Source organism: Vulpes vulpes, chromosome 12 (assembly GCF_048418805.1).
Source record: "Vulpes vulpes isolate BD-2025 chromosome 12, VulVul3, whole genome shotgun sequence".
Classification (NCBI taxonomy): Eukaryota; Metazoa; Chordata; class Mammalia; order Carnivora; family Canidae; genus Vulpes; species Vulpes vulpes.
In genome coordinates this window covers 39,129,696-39,143,258 of record NC_132791.1, presented here as the reverse complement: position 1 = coordinate 39,143,258, position 13,563 = coordinate 39,129,696, and positions in this window count along the sequence as shown.

Genomic DNA, 13,563 nt, shown 5'->3' with positions numbered 1-13,563 from the left:
TTTTTCTTACTTAGATGTTAAAACAAGACAAAGGATTGGATACTCTCAGATCAGGCTCACCGGAATCAAGGATTTTTTTTGCCCTTAGGTGTTATAAACAGCAGGGAGAGGCCCAGGACCCCTGATTCAGCTTCCTAAGTCCTTTCTTGTGTTGTCAATATCTAACATATGCAATCGTCACTTACACCAAAAAAGCTATCTCTGGCATCAAATATCTTTTTTATTCCTATAGTTACATTGCTGTGGCTGTCACACTGGCCCCAGCCCACGGGAGGCAGGGAGAGACTGGGGAGAGAGGCCGAGCACCCTAGATGGACAGCTGGCAGGTCTAATAATCAAGGGAACTTAACTTACAAGGCTTGTCTTGGGTGGCCGTGAGACGAGTCCATCTCCACACCCGGCTGCCAGTCTTTACAGTTTATACAGAGGTCTCAACTGGGTTTCAGTTACATATTCAGTCCAGATGATCTCAATAACACATTGCTCTCTCCAGGCTATGTCCTTAAAACAGCTCCAGCCACAGGAATGCTGGGCCGAACGTACACTCCCAGGACAGGAGAGGACAGGGGAGGACAGGGGAAGGGGTCACGAGCCTCAGATCGCTGGAGTCCAGCTGGAGGGTCAACCAGCAGTGGTGTCCTCTCGATGATCTCCCCCAACCATAGCTTATGTGACTTTTTCCAGGAAGCCAGGCCCCATAAATCCATAGATCCTGGTCTGTTTACCATAATCAATTCTAGACAGACCAGGTACATTCTGCTATGCTAAAAATATTCCACAATTAAGACTCTCATCTTAGAAAGCCATTAGGGCGGCTGCCAAGAAGTCTGTCATTAATATGTTTATAAAGACATTTGACCAAGACATCTTTCTTACAAGGGAGTCTCTCAGGAAAAGGGAGACTGGGTTGCATGCCTGTGCCACCTTCCCAGCCGTCAAGAAAAAAACAATCTGTATTTATTTGCTTCTTGTATTAAAAGCTTTTCTTTCTCATTTCAAAAAAAAAATTGAGGCAAAAAAAATACAGATAATAAAATAATTTTTAAATGTTTAAAGTACTTAAATCAACATAATTCCTCATCCCTCTGGATAACCATTAAGAGACTGTGAGATATTTTTTCCATCTTTTTAATAAATGTGTAGTATTAATGAAATGACATCAGGCTAATGGTCCTTGAGACACATATAAATTATAAACAAGATGGGGAGGAGGATAGATTTCTAGAAGAGCGGTGAAAAAAGCTCTGCAAACCTCCCCAATGAAACAATTGTAACTGGTCAAAATTATTATTTTTTAAAGAATTTTATGCCTCTAGAAATTCTCCTAAGAGCATACAACACTTTAAGAGCCCTTAGAGAAATATTTACTCGAGAAAATCAACTAGATCTCAGTTAGAATAGCAAGAAGTAGTGGCATTTCCCTTCCCTCCAGCCCAACATGATGGAGACACTAATTCAGCGGGTGCAGCCCAGCATATGGGGTGTCCGAGTGCCCCAGCCCTCAGTGTGGGGCCCCAGTATCTCTCTGGGAGAACCAGGCCACCGGCATTAATCCCCCCCAACTTGGTTTATGTTGCAGAAGTTCTATCCCAGGCAAGAATAGCTGAGAGGTCCAGGGCTACTTTCCATCACCCTCAAAGCATTTAGACAGAAGCTCCATCCCAGGCAGAGCAGGAGAGGCAAGCTGAGAAGACCACAGGCTACTCCCCCAAGCAGCACCCAGCTCAGCAAGCAGGGGCATCCTTCAGAGAGACATAGACCATGTCCCTGCCCCAAGCTCTACAGCAGTTGAACATAGACCTTGCCCCGAGACAAGCTGTAAGAACAGAGAGCTTAGAATCTCTCCCCGAAGGAATGATTTTATTTGAAACAGGGTATGAGGAAGTTTCAACCCTGGGGCACTGTGGGAGCAGTGGAGATTTTCATGGTAAGCATTTAAGAGAAGGCTGGTAACTTTATAAGAATAAGCTAGATGGTAGTGGAAGTTAAACAGAGAGAACAAAGGGAAAAGACAGCTAAAAATAACCCTCTTGGATCAAAACAAAACCTCAAATCCTGACCTCAAAGACTTTTACTCCTGAAGAAGGACTCAAATTTAGTTAGATAAGACTGTAGACCAATTCAGATCCCAGCAGAGTGTTCCAAACAAGAGAGCAACCAGCTCGATATGAGTGAAGACTATTAGCTGGGTGTAAAACCAGCAGAGGGGACAGGCTAACAGGGAGATGAGGGGAGAGATAGCCCAGGCCAGCCCTGCTAAAGCTACTGTCATCCCACAGGGACCGTGGGCATGCCCAGGGCTATACAACATCAGACACTTTACCCTGGAGCACGGAAACTTCTAGCCACGTCACCAAACAACTAAAAAAGAAATGACACATGAAAGTAACTTAAATCCAAAGGGACAAAAGAAAAGAAGCAGAAAGTAAGTAAAGAGGGTTAACGTAACAAATACTACCTGTAAAGGGTTAAAAGGCCTGATCTATGAAAACTGGCCCTTCAGTTGACATTTTAGCTCTATGTTCTGGAGACGTGATTAAGGTAAGGGGTCTGACTCCACAAGGCAAATACAACACCAGGTGGGAGGTGCCTCTTCTGGCCTCTTGCACTGAGTGAATAAAGGCTGGACTGTCACCCCAGCCTGGCTCCTGTCTTAAACTGACCACCAAAACACCTGATTCCTCAACAGGTGGAATGTGAATTATGACACTAGCGTCCATCCATTTTGGCATCCGTAACAAAGATACCAAGGACTGGGTGGCTTATAAACAACAGAAACTTATTTCTCACAGTTCTGGAGGCTGGAAAGTCCAAGATCGAAGTACTGGCAGAGTCTGATGAGGGCTCACTTTCTAGATCACCTGCTGTAACCTCATAAGGCAGAGGAGCAAGGGAGCTTTGTCAGTCTTCTTTTATAAGGGAACTAATACCATGCATGAGGGCTCTGCCTTCATAACTAATCACCTCCCCATGGCATCATCCCCTAATCTTGGGGGCAGGGATTTCAACCTAAGAGTTTGGGGGGAGGGACACAGCTATTCCGTGTATAGCGATAAGCGATGTTGTTTAATGATTCAGATGAGCCTTGGCTGGTAAATTTCATCTGGGGTGGGGAAGGCTGTAAATGAGCTTTATTTTTTTTTATAGTTTTAAAATTTATTCAGTTGAGAGAGTGAAAGAGCCAGGGAGAAAATGAGCAGGGGGTAGGGTTGGAGGGAGAGGGAGAAGCAGACATCCCCCACCATCGTAAGCCCCGCACTGAGCAGGGAGCCCAACAACACGGGGCTTGATCCTAGAACCCTGGGATCATAACCCAAGCTAAAGGCAGATGCCCATGTGATTGAGCCACCCAGAGGCCTCTGTAAATGAGCTTTAAATCAGAAAGGGAGGTGCAGATTCCCTTGAGTATGGTGATTCTTGTTAGTGGAACGTCCTTTAGAGACCTAGAAGCTTATCGAGTTGTTATTTAAAAAAAAAAAATTAGCTACTGTCAGATATGAGACGTCCAAGCAAATGGCAGCTCTGGCCTTGCCTGGTGTGGCTCTTCTGTCCTCCCCCAGAGCAGAGGAGCTGCAAGGTCTCCCACCAGAGAGGAATGCCTGATACTGCCTTGCCGATGAGCTGGGGCTCCCGACCAACACCCCCCAAGCAGCCTGGGCCAAGGGCATTCCTGGCTGTCTAGGCTTTCAATGTTTAGTTGGCTCTAACAGACCCCCTGCTGGACCCTGAAGACACACAAACTTTTTTCTATTACTTTACATAAAGCAAATCATACCACAAAGGCTTGCTTTGCCCGTTTTTACCACTTAAAATATGATGGCCATCTTCTGGTATTAAATATTCTATATTAATTGCAATAAACTACATAATATCCATGGGGTGAATATACCATAATTTACTAAACCTGGTATTGGGCATAAAGGTTTTTTCCAGTTTTTCTACTATTTTGAACCACACCCTAAGAAACAAGTATGATACTAAACATTTTAATATACACATGATTTATTCCAAGGATATATTCCTAAAAATGAGAAAGCCATTTCTATCCTGCCTGGATTCAGGATAGTCCTGAAATTTCTACAGAAAACCTTCTATGACTATTTCTTTGAAATGAGTGCTTTTACTCAGCTCTTCAATTCACTAGGTTAAAGGCCTTTAGCCATACCTATTTTTTTCAATTATCTGGTACTGGATTTGTAAGATTAACTAAGTAGTAAATATCATTTTCCAGAAATTTTCCATAGAATAAATCCACTTGATCCAGGCAAACATACTGCTTAATAGCTTTATAAATCTAACAGCCATAGCTTTTTAGTTAGAGTTAAGGAATAAAATTAATTTTATAGCCCATACATTTCTTTTTTCTTGCCAGTAAAATTGAAACAAGAAGAAGTTTCTTTGGTTCCTGGAGCATGTTTATAAACCTCTTCTAAAATTGGAAGTAATTTATGACTGAATGTTTTGTACAATACAGCTGTGTATCCATCTGGCCCTGGTGCTTTATTACCTGATATGTCTTATAGGGCACTTTTAAAAAATTTCTTTTCATCCACAAGGCTTATTTAATTTCCCTTTGCGTCTGGCCTCAATAACTCCAAAACTCTATTTCATCCTCATGGCAAACACACAAAATAAATCCCATAATCCTGCAAGCAATCTTCCAGTGGTCATATTTATAAGGTCCATAAATAAAGGAGAAGCTTTGAAAAGAATTTTTCTTATATGTAGAATTTGTTCAATCCCATGCATGAGCTAAAAACTAACTGATATTGAAGTTGGCTTTTGTCCTAAGTGGGAATATTCCTTTTTAGAATCATAGATCTATCTGGAAAGAAATTGCCAACATCATACAGATATTTCTTCTCCAAGAAAAGACTTTCTAAAAAGTTACTCACCATATTTTGAGGGGCAACACCAGCAGGTCAGTTAATTTAATAAGCGTTTATCAGGCTTTCTCTGACTTTTGAGTGAGTAGTAGGAAGAAAACAGTGATCACCATTGGTTCCAACAAGACTGACCTGGAGAACTATCTTGTGGAAAGACCAGGAATCCTGAGCCATAGCTGCCAGGTGTACACTGTGATTAATTACCAGGGTGGGGAAAAAATTTTTTTTAAAAACTACCAGAGTGGACCAGTGTGGGAGGTTTGGTACAGGCCCCAGTCACTGTCTTTGAGGACCCTCACTCCCACATTCCTCTGCTTCTCGCCTTGAGGGCACAACCATAGATAAGCAAGAGGAGGAAGTCATTTTTAATGCCTAATGTAAGTACAAATGAAGGGAACCCCTATCCACTGTGAATGCAAAATGGCAGTATACTTGTGAAATGGCATATCCTGGATCTTGAACTCAAGCAAAACCTGAGAAAACACAGCTAATTACCTTGGAGACATGGTGAACCCAAGAGATAGAGGCTGTGATCTACTTGGGTCACTCCACCGATCCATCTCCCACAGTAAAATCAAACTACCACTTGGTCTCAATGTCAATGGGAACTATGGATCATAGTGATCCCCCCAAAATGTAGGTGTATTGACTGAATTTGGAGAAGATGGAATTGGGCGTGTGAAGGACTGCTTCCTACAGGTCTTCCTACAGGGCGTGTGAAGGACTGCTTCCTGTAACACAATGTTACACATTCTAAAGAGAACCTGACCCACAAGATCGAAAGCCACCTATCTGAGTTTTGTTTAGTGTTCCTAGGCAACAAGGAAAAGAAATTTGAAATTATGAATTATCCATAACATTCTCTTCAACTCAAAGCATCTAACTAAATAGCTAATCATACCTACCATTATTTACTTAAAGCTTAGATTATTCTAAGCACACGGGTAAGCATATCATGAGTGATATCTCATACACTAAGTATCAAAACCAGCAGAGTATGAGTCAAGTAGCATAAGACTATATAATTCTCCCTAGATTTCCTTTGGAGCAAGAACTAGGTCTTATTTGTCTCTGCGTCTGTGAGATGGTACTGGGCTTACAGGGAGCACTCAATAAATCTTAAACTAAATGATCTCAAGCTAGAATGAATTCAAGCAGCGAAAATTCCTCCAAAGAGAAGAAAGTCCTACAATTTTGGCAGTAATTCAGTATTTATTTTTAGCAGTGTAAATGACATCATAGAAAAGTTCTATCCCCTAGAGTATATTATTCTATTTGCTTTAAATATGCCATCTCAGAATACGAAAATCAAAGCCTGAGCCTATTCTAGGATCAGCATTCAATTTGACTTCCTTGCTAAGGGGGGACTTGTCAAGCTTTCCCACAGCAAGAATAGTCCCCAAAGCACATCCTGCAGAGACCTGTTCTAAGGGACCCTCCTAGGTGGTGTGCACAATCAGCAATGCCCTTGAATGGGTTCTGTGGCAGATGAGAGTGGCTGAGAACATTTCAACCAGTTTCTTTGCTGGGATACATATTGGAATCTTTACACTGCCCTAGGTACACTGTGAGCCTCCCCCAGAGAGGATCCAGGCTGTGGCATTTCTCAGATTCCTTGGGCAGGGAGTTGCTTTTTCATGATATATCTCGAGAACCGATGTTTTCCTGAACCCACTTTGGGAAGCACTGGCCAAGGTGAGCCGTGCCTCTCCACCTACACCTCCAGTGGCAGTCTTTAGGTTCTGTTTTCCTAATTGGCCATCCATTTGTAGTAGGTGGGACTCTTCTGCTTGTGGTCTAGAATATAAAGAGAAGAGACAAGGAACTGAGTGTTCCAGAATTGTCACTTCTTGAGCACCAGTTTCTGTTGAGGTGGCTTAAGAAATGCCTTCGGAGGCATTGGGAACTATGGCAAAGATGAAAGGATAACTGAGACAAGAGAAACTGAGGACAACCCAGTAGAAGAAGAGAAAAAAGGAAAAGACAACATAATAAGAAGGAATATCTGGTGAGAAGGGAGGTGAAATCACAAACAATTAACACCCACTTTAAGGGCTCCCTGGGTGGCTCAATGGTTTAGCACTGCCTTCGGCCCAGGGAGTGATCCTGGAGTCCTGGGATCGAGTTCCGCATCAGGCTCCCTGCATGGAGCCTGCTTCTCCCTCTGCCTGTGTTTCTGTCTCTCTCTCTCTCTCTCTCTCTCTCTCTCTGGGTCTCTCATGAATAAATAAATAAAATATTTTAAAAAACAAAACAAAACACCCACTTTCCACAGTAACATGGTGGTCCCAGAGTTGAGTTCAACTGAAGCCATTAGAAAGAGGGTGTCCCCGCAGGAGCGGCTGACCAATGGCCTGAAGGTAGCCTTTTCCCTCAGTCCTCAGCCTCTCAGCCTGAGCCTCCTGAGCAAGGGAAGTCATCTACATACGCAACAAACCTTTACCATCCCTGTGATGTCTTCTTAATGTCCCTCACTATCCATTTGGCTCTAGACTCTCAGATTCATAGCTGTGCAGAGTGTTCAGGAGGACCTCAGAGGCAACTGTCTAGGCAAGTGACCCTCAGAAATGGGTGTGTGTAAACACTGTTCTTTATCTGAAGAGCATTAAAGGTAAACCACCAACTCACCTGTTCACTGAGGCTTCCTGGCAGGAGGGACAGTTTAGGTGATTTCTTGGCGCCTGCCCGCTGTTACTAAAATACTCATATCGCCCTGTATCAGATGCTACCAAGGAACTTGAAATGTTGCCTGCAACAGTGACACCCGGTGGCTGCTATGTCCTACTACATCCCCTTAAGGCAGGAAATAGGGCCAAGACTATAAGCAACTGATATTTGGTGACAACATAAATGTATTACATGGATTCTGGAAAAGAAATTCAGAAATGTTAAGATTTAACAACTTCCACTCAAAGCTTATGCTTATGTTACTCACTATATTAAAAATTATAACAAAAGAACTATTGTGATATAAGTCCTTGTCCCTACAGGGGACATAGCCAGGGAAATATCCAATTATTTTGCAAGGGGTACAGTCTGTCTGCAAGTGATATTTTAAGTGAGATTTGTTTTCCATGATCTGCTCCAAAATACCCCTCACCCACACACCTGCTAAATGAGTGGCAGCCAGGTGACCCTGCCCATGCACCGAGACTTTAGAAATGAAATGGACAACATGCATTCTCTCCTGAGAACTGAGGAACTGGGATAATAAAAAAAATAATAATAATAACATCATTTATCTGGAGAGATGAAGATAGAGCATCCCACAAGGTAGGTAGGCAAAACGGGCGCAGTATGTGGCAAGGTTTTGAGGAATCAGGGCCTAAGTAGATACAGACAAAGAGTGTAAACAGCGTGCAAAGAGAATAATGAAGCAGTAAATCAATGGAGGGAGAGACAGACAGAAGCAGCTCCCCTTGGTTTCTGCCCTTCTGTGAGCCTCATTTTTAAAAAATTTCATTTATTTATTTATCTGAGAGAGAGAGTGTGTGCCCATGAGGGAGGGGAGGAGCAGAGGGAGAGGGAGAAGCAGACTCTGAGCTGAGTGGGAGCCCCACGTGAAGCTCGATCCCATGACCCCAAGATCATGACCTGAGCTAACACCAAGAGTCAGATGAGTAACCGACTAAGCCACCCAGGTGCCCCGAGTCTAATTTTTCTTTAATTAAAGAAAGAAAAAAAAAAGTCACAGAGGTAACTTGAGTGATTTCCAAGGCACAAAAGGAGTCTTGGATCTCTTAATTAAAATATCAAGTCTTTCTTACAAATCTGAATTGCTTTTCATCCTGCACTAATTCCTCAGTACTCTTGTTGCCTATTTTCCTTATTTATCTTCAGTGCTCACCAGGGCTGATAGAAAGGGCTTTTCAATTGGAACACGATTGGACACTTTGCTTCCATGTAGTTGCATTAAAGACTCAGCCATCTGAGAAAAATACAACCTAAGGATTTCTCTGTAACTCAGAAAGGCCCAAATCAGTTCTGCTCCAGTGCTTGTTTAGAGTCAAACTGAACACATTCAAATCCACTCACCCATCTTCCCTGTCTTGCCCTCAAGACCCATTCTCCCCCATATTGCCAACTTCCTCCCCAGCACCCAAGCCAGAAAGCTAGGACTCATTCTAGATCCTCTCTCCTGCCCTACATCCGTTCTGGGGTTACCAAATTTGTTTAACTCAGAATTGCAAAACCATAAATCTTAGCCACTCCTCTAGACTGTTTGTGTCCCCCTCCAAAATTAATATGTTGAAGCCTAATCCCCAATGTGTTTGTATTTGGAGATAGCGTCACTGGCAGGTTCTTAGGTCATGAGAGTGGAACCCTCAAGAACAGGATTAGTGCCCTTATAAAAAGACGCCAAAGAGTTTGCTTGTCCCTCCCTATGAGGGCTGTCTATGAACCAGGAAGACCCTCACTACAACCACAAACATCTGGATCTTTGACTTCCCAGCCTCCAGAACTATGGGAAGTGAATTTCTGTTGTTTAGAAGCCACTCTGTCTAGAATATTCTGGTATAGCAGTCCCAATAGACTATGACAGCCACCAACTTGCTTTGTGTAGTCTTCTTACCTAGTGCTTCATTCGCTTGACCTACAACAGGAATGCTTCTTAGATAGTTAACACAAAAACCTAATCAGTTCTACCACCATTGTTGACAGTCAAGACCAATAGGCATTTTTCCTATTGTAAACTGATATAGCTCTAAATCAAAATTGTTTTGGCCTTAAGTCAACGTTTATTTATCCAACATATAATGTGACTAAATAATACACATCAGGCACTCCGCTGGGTATGCAGATAACAAATATGAATCAAACACCTTATTTTAAAGAGACATACTTTCAAATAAACTACAATTCGATGGTTGGCATGCTATAATAAATGTCTGGATGAAAAATACCAGGTAACACAGGAAGAAACAATGACTTCTACCTAAAGAACAGAGATGAGAAAAGAATATTAATGTTTAGAATTGAGAGGGTAGCACAAAAAAGTGTTAAGAATATAATTTGGGCCTGTTGTAATTTGGGCCTTTCCCTCCCGAAGTAAGAAGGAAAAAAAATGATCCTAATACATGATGTATGTGAAATAAATCCCAATACGTGATTTATCTGATGTGTGACTGACTGCATATAAAATGTAAATAAACATTATTTCCCAGCTAGTCAGTACCCTCCCATAAAAACAGTCGCAAAATAGGAGGGAAATGAGATTTGGCTTTCCCAAGGGGAAGGTGGTAAGGCCAACAATTCTCTAAGTTCTCTCAGTGAGAGGACCTGGAAGCAGAGTGGGTAGTCCATGTACTGACCTGTCCTCAGGTGCTGTCCTCCACTGACCTGTGCCCCACCCTCAGTCAAAATGTCCTCGATGTTCATATGCTCATGATAATGGACAGAGTATCTGGAAGCCTTGTGTAGAGACAGAGGTGTGCAGGAACAATCTTGCCCACTGACCAAGATAGAACAGAACAAATCAGTGAATCACTGAAGAATTTTTCCATGGATCAGAGCTGTAGGAAGCAAATAAGCACTGTCACACTGTATTTTCCTTGTTGGTCAGGGTTGTCAAAATGGATACCATGGCAAAAGGAGACAAACAACACAGCATTTTCACACCAAGACTCATTTTCTGAGAGGAACAGACAATATACTATGCCCCATGTTTTCTTGTCAGGGCAAGGCCATCGTAGGAGGATATTGGCCGTACTGATACCTAAGTCATCGTAGACTCTTCCCAGAACTTGCTAGCAGTACAGTTTCTTTACTCTTGCAAACATCACAGTTCCCAGTACATCAAAGACAGTGACTTAGAATCGTTCGAAAATAATCCAGGAGAAGAGAAGGAGGGAGAGGCAGAGTGTCAAAAGTCTTTATTTGAGATGCTACATTGAGTCTGAGGTAAACTAAATCAAGTGACTTTTGGCCTCACCTCTGGAGACGCTATGTCCGCCAGGTAAGGGAGCCATCTTCCTCCTCTGGGGTGAGCATACGACAATTAACAAAGTGATATGGAATTTGAATACAAAATAAATTGTGCTGAATCTCACATATGGTGCCCTAAAAATGTCCAAAATGATGTCATCCAAGGGAGGGGGGCAGCGCCTGCAATTAGATGGATGAGGAAGAGGCATTTGAGAAAACAGATTAATGATGCCTTTGACACAATCAGCCTGAGAGGAATACTGGTTTCCATGACAACCAAACCACTTAACCTAAATTAACAAAGCTGTTAAAAAAGAAAAACTTAAAAGATGGGGAGGGGAAACCCAGTGCATCCTCTTTGGGGAAATTAAGCAGCCTGTCCCATCAGCGCCTGTGAGAGGTGTGTGTGTGTTAACTACATATCCGCAGGGTGTGTATTCTCTTACACTCCCTGGTTCCCAGTAATTAGTTTTCAGAAGCAGTCCAAAGATGTTGAGAAATTGCAACTAATTAGTGCAGTTTTCTGATAGAACGGCCCTATTATCCCGATGCAGCCTCAGCCAGGCAGCAAGGACAGGGAACAGACAAAAGGCCGCTCTTGCTTTCCCCCAACTTTGTGTTGATGTTCACAACATCTTCCCAGAACCACTTTCTCTAAATCAGGCAGGTCAGGCTGAACTCTGGAATTTCATTTGTGGCAGGGAATCCCTGCTTTTACAGAGAAACGCACAGGCCATTCACGAGACAGTGTTCAAATCAAATACTAGAACATGTATGCATTATTGAATGTCTCCCGTGTCGTGAGAGAAATTGTATTTTCCTGGGCTGCTTTTAAGACAGTGTAGGATTATCCCCCAATTTTCCTGGGTCTGAAACGAACTTGTCTGAGGAGGGGTGGACACAACTGGAGGTGAATCTATCAGAGGGAGGCAAGCGGGGAGAAAGCAGGACAGTACATCTCTCTTAGCTTGAAATTCTGCATTACTAATTCCAACCCTGGCCCCCCACTCCGACTGAGCCTGAAGATGACGGAAAACGGGGACTTTGCCTCTTTGTTGTCTCTGTTAAAAATATGTCTGTATGGATAGTCGACTGCTGACATATGCAAAAAAGAAAAAAATAGAAGCCCTAAAATATTGAGGCAACTGTCAAGTTTTTGCATTTCTGATAAGTGATTCTCTGATTTTATGAGAAAATAATATGTAAGTATTATAATCAATTAAGTTACAATAAACTCTTAACACATATGGTAGTCCTTCCAGTGGATGCCTGAAACCATGGAGTACCAAACCCCACACACGTGATGTTTTTTCCTACATGTACATACCGATGATAAAATTTTATCCATAAAATTAGACACAGCAAGAGATAGATCAACAATAATGACTAATATTAAAGGAGAATGATAATAATATACTATAATGAAATTTATATGAATTTGATCTCTCTCTCTTAAGATATCTTATTGCGCTGTACTCTGCCTTCTTGTGAGATGACGCAGTGAGATGACAAGATGCCCAAGGGATGAGATGAGGTGAGGGCAAGGACATGGGCACCAGGACACAGCATCAGGCTACCAGTGACCTTCTGACCATATGTGATACATCGGGAGGAGGATCGTCTGCTTCCAGCCCAGGGTTGGCTGTGGGTAACGGAAACCGCAGATAGCGAAACCATGCAAGAGGAGAACAAGTGTATTAAATTTTATGAAAAAAGGATAAGGTGTGAGGATTTTTAAAAATAAATCTCAAGTTTCTATCAAGTTAAATTTTAATAACTCAATCTAAAAGATAGGAAATACGCAGAGTGGATTTTTTTTTAACAAGGAGTATGTTGCACACCCACACAGCATCTATGCAGGTTTATCTCCTGTTTCACAACTTCGTTGTAAATTTAACTCACATTTTGCTTCCGATGCTGGGGATAAGAGAAACATCACTTTAGCTGAGAAAGAGAGGCACTGTTAATGTGGTAAAAGAAAAAAGTACCTCATAGCTTAAGTTTTGCCTTGCACTTTTCACATGTCATTGATGACTTTTATTTCTTCCTCCATATTGTCTGTGCATTTATTCTTCTGCGAGTGTCTCAGAATTTTTCTTAGAACTATTCACCATTTTTAAATTCACCATTTTAAAGTGTATAATTCAGTGGTTTTTAGTAGATTCACAAAGTTGTACAACTATCAACACCATCTACTTGCAAAATATCTTCAGCCCCAAAAAGACATCCTATCTTCCTTCAGAGACACTCCCCAATCCACCTTTCCTCCAGCCTCTGGAGACCAACCTACCTTCTGTGTATTCTGGACATTTCTTCAGAGTAGAATCATGTCATATGTGGCTTCTGTGTTGGGCTTCTTTCACTTAGTATGATTTTTTTAAGATTTATCTATGTCTCAGTACTTCATTCCTTTTTTGAGTAATATTTCAATGTATCCACATTTAATCCATTCAGCACTGGAAGGACATTTGAGTTCTTCCTACTTTTTCACTATCTAATGCTGCTATGTACAGATTTCTGTGTGGCCATATGCTTTTAATTCCCTTAGACGTATACCTAGGAGTAAAAGCACAATATTTTTGTTTCATGATGTCTTTCCCACAAATTTTTTATTTTTGTTCTTACATTTAAATTCCTATCTATATAAGGATCGGTTTCAGCATTAATCTTTTCCACTGTCCTGTCATTCCTTTTGTAAATACCACGCATTTTCCATTTTAATAGCCTTATGTGTTATTAGCTCATAGAGCAG